Source organism: Eulemur rufifrons, chromosome 4, assembly GCF_041146395.1.
Source record: "Eulemur rufifrons isolate Redbay chromosome 4, OSU_ERuf_1, whole genome shotgun sequence".
Classification (NCBI taxonomy): domain Eukaryota; kingdom Metazoa; phylum Chordata; class Mammalia; order Primates; family Lemuridae; genus Eulemur; species Eulemur rufifrons.
Genome location: NC_090986.1, coordinates 6,585,560 through 6,595,634, shown reverse-complemented (window position 1 = coordinate 6,595,634; position 10,075 = coordinate 6,585,560). Strand labels below are relative to the sequence as shown.

Genomic DNA, 10,075 nt, shown 5'->3' with positions numbered 1-10,075 from the left:
CAACAGAGTGAGACTCTGTCCAAAAAAAAAAAAAAAAGAAAGAAAGAAATTATATGGACAACTAAAAATATATATAGAAAAATTAGCCAGGCATAGTGGCGCATGCCTGTAGTCCCAGCTACTCAGGAGGCTGAGGCAGTAGGATCGCTTAAGCCGAGGAGTCTGAGGTTGCTGTGAGCTAAGCTGATGCCACGGCACTCACTCTAGCCTGGGCAACAAAGTGAGACTCTGTCAAAAAAAAAAAACAAACAAAAAAAAACCATGAAAGGACTCAACAAAAAAAGAAAACTACAGGTCAATATCCCTTAGGAATATAGATGCAAGAATTCTTGATAAAATCCTAGCAAATCAAATTCAGCTCCCTATAAAAACAAAATCCATCATGCCCAAGTGGGCTTAGTTCCAGAGATACAGGGATGATTTAATGTATGTAAATCTATAAATCTAATTCACATATAAACAGAAGTAAAAAACACCATACGATCCTCTCAATAGCTACAGAAAAAGCATTAGATAAAATTCAGCACCCTTTTATGATAAGAACACTTAATAAAATAGGCATAGACAGGACTTACATCAAAATGGTAAAAGCCATATATGAGAAATCCACACCCAACATAATAATAAATGGGGAAAAATTGAAAGCATTCCTGCTTAGAAGTGGAACGAGACAAGGTTGCCCTTTATCACCATTTCTCTTAACAGAGTGCTGAAATTCCTCACCAGAGCATTCAGACAATAGAAGGAAATCAAAGGCATCCAATCAGGGGTAGAAGAGGTCAAATTATTGCTCTTCACAGATGATGTGAGCTAATGTCTAGAAACCCCAAAGATTCTGCGAAGAGACAACTGGAATTGATAACTAAGTTCAGCAAAATCTCATGTTGCAAAATCAACGTCTGCACATCAGTAGCATTCATATACACCAACAGACAAACTGAGAACCAAATCAAAGACTTAGTACCTTTCACAATAGCAACAAAGAAAATAAAATACCTAGGAATATATTTAACTAAGTAGGTAAAAGACCTCTAGAGGAAGAACTATAAAATGCTAAGGAAGAAAATAGCAAAGGACATAAACAGGAGGAAAACCATACCATGCTCATGGGTTGGCAGAATCAACATTGTTTAAATGTCTATACTGCCCAAAGTAATCTACAGATTCAATGTGATCACTAATAAAATACCAACATCACTTTTCGCAGATCTAGAAAAAATAATTGTACAGTTTGTATGACCCCAGAGAAGACCCCATATAGCTAAAGCAACCTTAAGCAAAAAGAACAAATTGAGAGGCATCAATTTATCAGACTTCAAGCTATACTACAAAGCTACAGTAATGAAAACACCATGATACTGGCTCAAGAACAGAGAGATAGACCAATGGAACAGGACTGAGAACCCAGATATAAAACCATCCTCATACAGCCTTCTGATCTTTGACAAAGCAGAGAAAAACATACACTGGGGAAAAGAATTCTTTAACTTTTATTTATTTATTTATTTATTTTTTCAGGCAGAGTCTAACTCTGTCACCCGGGCTAGAGTGCCATGGCATCAGCCTATCTCACAGCAACCTCCAACTCCTGGGCTCAAGCAATCCTCTTGCCTCAGCCTCCCGAGTAGCTGGGACTACAGGCATGCACCACCATGCCCGGCTAATTTTTTTATATATATATTTTTAGCTGTCCATATAATTTCTTTCTATTTTTTTTAGTAGAGACGGGGTCTTGCTCTTGCTCAGGCTGGTCTCAAACTGCTGAGCTCAAACAATCCACCTGTCTCAGCCTCCCAGAGTGCTAGGATTACAGGTGTGAGCCACCGCGCCCAGCCAGGAAAAGAATCCTTATTCAGTACATGGTGCTGGGAATATTGGATTGCCACATGTAGAAGACTGAAACAGGATCCACACCTCTCACCTCTAAGAAAAATCAATTCATGATGGATAACACACTTAAACCTAAGGAATTAAACCACAGGAATTCTAGAAGAAAACATTGAAAAACCTCTTATAGACGTTGGTCTAGGCAAAGAATTTATGAACAAGACCCCAAAAGCAATTATACCATCAACAAATTAAATAAATGGAATTGATCAAATTTAAAAGCTTCTGCAAAGCCAAAGAAACTATCACTAGAGCAAATAGACAACCTACAGAATGGGAGAAAATATTTGCATGCTATACATCTAATAAAAGGCTGATAACTAGAATCTATATAGAAGTCACAAAAATCAGCAAGAAAAAAATCAAACAACCCCATTAAAAAGTGGCCAAAGAACATGAACAGATACTTTTCAAAAGAAGATAGACTAATGGCCAAGAACCATATGAAAAAATGCTCAAAATTTCTAATAATCAAGGAAATGTAAATCAAAACCCCAATGAGCCAATCACTTAATCTCAGTGAGAATGGCTTTTATCAAGTCCTAAAACGATCAGTGTTGGCATGGATGCAGAGAGATACGAACACTCATACACTTCTGGTGGGACTGCAAACTAGTACAACCTCTAGACAAAATAATATGGAGATACCTCAAAGAACTAAAAGTAGAACTACCATTTGATCCAGCAATCTCACTACTGGGCATACACCAAAAGGAAAAAAAGACATTCTGTAATAAAGACATCTGGACCAGAATGTTGATAACAGCACAATTCGCAATTGCAAAGATGTGGAAACAATCCAAGTGCCCATCAATACATGAGTGCATTAATAAAATATGGGATATGTATACCATGGTGTATTACTCAGCCACAAAAAGATGGTGGTGAACTAGGACCTCTTGCATTGTCCTGGATGGAGCTGGAGCCCACTCTCCTAAGTGAAGTATCACAAGCATGGAAAAACAAGCACCACAGGTACTCACTCACCATCAAATCGGTACTTACTGATCAAAACTTATGTGCACATAAGTAACAGTGTTGGAGCAGGGAGGAGGGAATAGGTATATTCATGCCTAATGGGTGAGGTGCACACTGTCTAGGGGATGGACATGCTTGTAGCTCTGGCTCAGGAAGTGCAAAGGCAATATATATAACCTAATCATTTATACTGTAGTAACATTCTGAAATAAAAAAACCCACACACAAAAAAATTCACATTTACTAAGATATATAAAAAATTAGTGAAACTGGCATTGTACTTCGAAATCTATAAATCAGGGAAAGCAAGGCTGCTTCTTATTTTTTTTTTAGCAAGATTTAGATGAGAAAAAATGTTTTAATAAGAAAAAATACAAAATTATACAGTATTTGAAGAATGATATGTACAAGAGATAATTTGACAATAAGTGTGGTTAGCATTTAGGACACACAATATGTTAGGCACTATTCTAAGCCATTAAATGTATATAGGCTTAAGATACAAGAATATAAAATGAATAGCTCAAAGATTCATTGGAAAAAATCATCAACTTAGAAAAAATTTTATTTTTAATTAAAAAAATAGTGGTATATGTTGGGTGCAATGGGATATTTTGGTGTATGTTTACACTGGGAAAATATTAAGCTAAATAACAAAGCCATCACTTCACATATTTGTAATTTTCTGTTGCATAAACATTTAAAAATCTACTCTTTTAAACCTGCAGACATCCCAAATGAAAAATCTCTCCTATATAGGAACCAAATTATAATTTATGTTGCACATAAAGAAAAAAATTATCAGAATGAGGGTCAGAAGAAATTCAATATCACACAAATTTCAGATATAGGAATAATGTTTAAAATGTGTAAGTCAATCCAAAAGAAAAAATATATAATGTAGAAAAAAACAAGAAATTATAAGCTTGACAAGACATTTTTTTTGACTTGTAACTTTGAGAATCTTTTTCTTTTTTTTCTTTTTTTTTTTTTTTTGAGACAGAGTCTCACTCTGTTGCCCAGGCTAGAGTGAGTGCCATGGCGTCAGCCTAGCTCACAGCAACCGCAAACTCCTGAGCTCAAGCGATCCTCCTGTCTCAGCCTCCCGAGTAGCTGGGACTACAGGCATGCACCACCATGCCCGGCTAATTTTTTCTATATATATTTTTAGCTGTCCATATAATTTCTTTCTATTTTTAGTAGAGATGGGGTCTCGCTCTTGCTCAGGCTGGTGAGAATCTTTTTCTTTTTCTTTCTTTTTTTTTATTTTTTATTTCAGCTTATTATGGGGGTACAAAAGTTCAGGTTATATATATTGCCCATGCCCCCCCATCCCCCCGAGTCTGAGCTTCAAGCGTGTCCATTCCCCAGGCAGTGCGCATCGCACTCATCAAGTAGGTATACACCCATCCCCTAGAAAACCCCAAGGATTCAACCAAGAAACTCCTGGAATTGATCAATGAATTCAGTAAAGTCTCAGGATACAAAATCAATACACACAAATCAGAGGCATTCATATATGCCAATAACAGTAAAACGGAGAACCAAATTAAGGACTCAATCCCCTTCAAAATAGTAACAAAGAAAATAAAATACCTAGGAATATATTTAACTAAGGAGGTAAAAGACCTCTAGAGGAAGAACTATGAAACACTGAGGAAGGAAATTGCAGAACATGTAAATAGGTGGAAAACCATACCATGCTCGTGGATTGGAAGAATCAACATTGTTAAAATGTCTATACTGCCCAAAGTTATCTACAGATTCAATGCAATCCCTATTAAATTACCAACATCATTTTTCACAGATATGGAAAAAATAATTTTACGCTTTGTATGGAACCAGAGAAGACCCCGTTTAGCAAAAGCAATTTTAAGCAACAAAAACAAAATGGGAGGTATTAATTTGCCAGACTTCAAACTATACTACAAGGCTGTGATTATTAAAACTGCTTGGTATTGACAAGCCATGTTTTTAAAAGAGCCAAACAGAAAGTAAACAATTGAAAATATAATTAACTTAATATACAACATATGGATGAAATACTAAATTTTACTGAGCTAATGAGGCTAGTAAACAGAAATATTGAACACAACGTAGTCAAATACAGTAAAAAAAGAAAACATTATGGAAAATACAAATATACCTATATGAAGAAAATAATAACAAATGGGCCACATCTCTTTATTTATCTAGATATATAAAAAATGCAAGGTAATAGTCAAGGCATTGGTTATGTATAAATTTCTAAAATTGAAAAACAGACATGAATACATGAATCCTTAAATCCACTGAGTTAAAAAAAAATGCAGTGTGTCGAAATGAGAATAATTTTTTAAAAAGGCTTAAACAAAATAATAGTCAAGCTGTGTAATACCAAAGAAGAGAGAAATACTTAAAATGACTGAGAGAACAAAGATAACCCATGAAAATGAGAACAAAATTTCCATAGCTTGTGTGAAGCCAAAAATAGAAAAATAAACAACTCTGAGAGAAACTATCATTAAACCTAGAATTGAAGGCTTAGCTAAAATAACTTTAACAAAAATGAGTAAATTAAAATAATTTCAAAGGTAAAAACACCAAGTGATTTAGTTACAAATAGGAGCTTCCTAGGAGTGCATTTTAAGAGAAAAGTAATGTTTTGTATGTAAAGTTAAAAGTGAAAATTAAAGAATAAGAGACTGGGTATGGCAATATCAAACACTGATTAACATTGAATTAGAGAAGCCAAATAGCCTTTGCAACATCAAAAAAAAAAAAAAATGGTTATGTGTATGTGTATGTGTGTGTGTCTGTATATGTTAGTGCTACACATTTTATTTAAATCAGATAACAAATCCTATACTACTTGAATAATTGGTAGAAGAATCTATAGAGGATTTTTTTCATCACTACTTTGTTAAAAATTAATGGCCCTTTGATTGTATATTTTGCAGAATATTTATTCCTCTTTTATCAGAACACATTTCTATCAAGGGATAGACAGTGGCATAGAGACTGACCACAAGATTCTGGCCACCTAGGATGACTGTGTCATACCTGCACAACACAGTTAAGGTGGATGCAATAATGACGTCCACAAGTACATGACCACAAAGAAACTCACCAGCAGCAGGATGGTCTGGGTGGCCCTTTCTTTGCTGAGGCTCCTGGGGGGGAGGCTGGTGCTGTGAAGGTGTGGGGTTGCCTCTCATGCCTGGACAAGAGAATCACCATGAATGCACTAGAGAAGCATATTTCCTACAAAAAAGGAGATATGTCTTTTTACTGCCAGCATTGGAAACAGACTCCTGTTCATATAACTCCTGGGAGAAAGGGAGAAGTATTTAGTGAGAATCGTTAGATTGGTCTGGGCCCAGCTGGAAGATCTCACAGTGTAGAAGATCAGGTTATTACTGAAAGACACACAGAGAAACCCGAGGAAGAAAAAGAAATAGGAGCTGTAACACTTGAATTTCTTTTTGAACCTGGCAAACCAGGAGGTGCTAGGGTAGATGGTGATGACCTGGAGCAAGCTCAGGAGGCAGGTGGTGCAGATGGAGAAATTTCTCATCACCCTGATCAGGTAGAAAAATGCCTTACATTTGAAGTCATTTTGAAAATTCAATGAGTCAGACAGTTCTGAAAATGCTATAAAAACTTCAATGAGGAACATCCCTGTATGTAGACAACAGCCAAGTCACTGCTGGTCACATCAGTGGGCTTAGGCTTACATTCAAGATGGAATGTGGAGACGCACAGAGAAGGAGGACAGTGTTTGCTGAGAAGCCTGCTTGGAAAAAAAAAGACATTTTCTAATGGTAACAAAAGTGGAAAGTTTTCTCATTTTAACAGCAAAAAAGAAACACACCTTGTTTCTGAAAAATACAGAACTCACATCATCTGTTATTTTTTATATGCAAAATTATTACCACTCCTATCATTTTTATTCAACCCAATGATCCCTGAGTAACCCTAACTAGCTCACACAAATTTTTAAATAATCAGTCTCTCTGTATTATTTTTTATGTTATGTAGTTTTTGTACACCTAACACCATCTCAAGCACAAGCAAGCCTGTGTAGCTGTCCATCAGCTGTGCTCCTACAACACCTGGGCCTCACTACTTGGAAGCATTTATTAATATTCTACTTTCTCTGATTAAAAATTCATTCAGCATACAAAAATTACTCTATGGTGCTTGCACAAATGAACTGAATTAAATTTATGTTAAAGGAAAAAGAATCACCAAGTCTAACAATTAAAAAATATCTTATGTCCGTTACCTCTTTTCTGGGTTTTTAACATTCTTACTTATTGCCTAAAACTTTTTCTTTGGAGATATAATGGAGTTTTTCAACAGTTTGATGAAATTTCGTTTATTCTGACAGAATGGAGAAAAGATTTTATTAAAATCAAGATGATGTTTAAAAAAAGCTTCTCATGAAATGTGATGATATTCTGAGTTGGAGAATTAGTATAAACCTAGGGCCTTAAAACAACATATATTTATCATATTGCATTCCTCAGTGTCAAAGACCAAAATTTGTCTTAAAAAAAGGAGGAGTAGAAGGAAGAGGTCAGCAAGATTGAATTCCTTACTGGAGGGTCTAGATGAGAATCCATTTTCTTGGGTTTCTTGGTTTTGGGTTTTGTCCCAAGCTTCTTGAAGTTACCTGCAATTCTTGGCTCCTGTCTGCCGACTACCTGCAAAGCCAGCAGTGGTTGTTCTTTTGTTATAAATCTGTGACACTGAGTCTCTTGCCTCCTGATTACACATTTACAGATTCTTATAATTATATTGAGCCCATCTGGGTAACCCAGGGTAATGTCTCTATCTTAATGTCAGCTGATTAACAATCTTAATTGCATTCTGTCATTGAACATCACAATAATTTAAACCATAAACTTTGACTTCATTTAAAAAATAATTTAGAAAACATTGGTAATTAATCCTACCCTTCCAGCCCAATGCATTAGGAATACTTTGTAGTAATTTTCCATTATCCTTTCAGATGTTTTCCTACTTAGCATGTACTATAAATGTGGACTGTGTCTTAGTCCATTTTGTTCTGGTATAACAGGAAACTGAAGACTGGGTAATTTATAAAGACAAGAAATTTATTTGTCTCATGCTTCTGGAAGGCAATAAGTCCAAGACTGAGGGACCACATCTGATGAGGGCCTGCATGCTGCATAATCCCATGGTGGAAGGGGATGGCAAGGAGGGGAGGAAGTGGGAGACAGAAGAACTGATTCTTTTATCAGGAACCCCATCCTGTGATAACTAAACTGCTCCTCTGGTAACAGTATTAATGAATTCAGGAGGGCAGAGCCCTCATGACCTGATCACCTCTTAAAGTTCCCACATTTCAACACTACTGCATTGGGTATTAATTCTCCAACACAATTTTGGAGCACATATTTAAATCCTAGCAAACTATAACATGAGCATTGTAGCATTTTTAAGAACTAGAAAGTTTTAAAAACTTAGAGAAAAATCAAAGTTAATTTCTAAATTTTGCAATTTATTGATTATTTTGGATTTTACTTTGGCTTCGTTGGATAGAGAAGAAACTGTTAAAAAATCACTCATTGTTGGCCGGGCGCGGTGGCTCACGCCTGTAATCCTAGCACTCTGGGAGGCCAAGGTGGGCGGATCGTTTGAGCTCAGGAGTTCGAGACCAGCCTGAGCAAGAGCGAGACCCCATCTCTACTAAAAATAGAAAGAAATTATATGGACAGCTAAAAATATATATAGAAAAAATTAGCCGGGCATGGTGGTGCATGCCTGTAGTCCCAGCTACTCGGGAGGCTGAGACAAGAGGATTGCTTGAGCCCAGGAGTTTGAGGTTGCTGTGAGCTAGGCTGACGCCACGGCACTCACTCTAGCCTGGGCAACAGAGTGAGACTCTGTCTCAAAAAAAAAAAAAAAAAAAAAAAAAATCACTCATTGTAGAGTGAAACGAAATGTATCTCATGAGAAGAAAACATTTCTCATTATTTGAATAGAGTTAGGTATTTTTTGATTTTGATTTTGATTTTAATTCATTTTTAGAATAAAGGCCATGGCCATCAGTATATAATAGGGTTTGGTTAAGAATGGAAATCCCTAGAGCAGTTTCAGTATGTTTACCCCATTGATATCATAGAAGTCTATGTATAGAAATTCAGAGAAGATTGGTGAAGAGCAATGAAATCCTGCATTATGATATAAGATGCTGTAAATGCTACATAAAATCTTAGTTCTGTTACCTAAGTTACAAATAAAATACTGTGCATTGTTTCCATGCAGGAAAAGAAGAGGTTGACTCTCATTTTCCATGTCTATATTTGAAATTACCTTCCCACTGGCAGGTGCGTAATTCTATGTATCCACTTTCTTGTTTTCTATGTTCTTTAAAAAATTTTTTTTTGAGCTATAAAGAGTCTTTTCTCCGATATGATCATAGCTATTATTAGACACAGCAAAACTACACAAAAATATCTAATACTGAGGGTGATTCCATCAGCAATATGGTAGGTAATATGTAGGATAAGAACCAGACATTATTTCTAATTTGGCCAGAAGAGTTAGTTTACAGGAATGCATTTGAGATCCAGTGACTTCCACTTAGATATTTCATATCAAAGGATTCTGGAACATTCTTTTTGACATTTAGTCTTCAACTTGGAAAACATGCCTATTATAATTATACTTGAATTCATCATCATACATATTTAAATTTTGAGGAGAGCATAAAAATTAGATTAGTGTCTACTGTGAGGCCTGGTTACTGATTCCATCTTGTCTGCTGCAAACCCCAGACCCAAACTGTCCCTGTTGTGCCAAGTACCCCTGTGGTAATTCCTCCCAATAATACAGCAACAACTGATTAATGAGGACAGGACTCTGCTCATCCTGCTAAAATGCCAACATGATTAGCATCTCCAGTCTTGGATAGAGGACATATCAGATATGAAATTGATAAGAACAGATACGACACTTGATCTTAGCCAAAAGGCCGAGAAGCGATGCATCCCCAGTCTTGGAAGAAAGGCCCTGATATTTGCTCCTACTGCTCTGTCAGCAAGCTTGTGGGCTGTGCTCCCACTTATGGTCCAAATCAGAAACTCTGGAATGGTGCCACCACATTCCTCATGCAGAGGCTGCCACTGGACCCCGTCAGACCCCTGTGGACGCAACTACTCCTGCCCTGTCTGGACTGGGCTGACGCAGGGTCCCTTTT

At 36.4% G+C, this 10,075-nt stretch overlaps 1 pseudogene; it reads right to left on the bottom strand.

The window, feature by feature from the left end:
• Positions 1–9,683: 9,683 nt before the first annotated feature.
• On the bottom strand, positions 9,684–9,862 carry LOC138383143 (U2 spliceosomal RNA; annotated as a pseudogene).
• Positions 9,863–10,075: the final 213 nt, after the last annotated feature.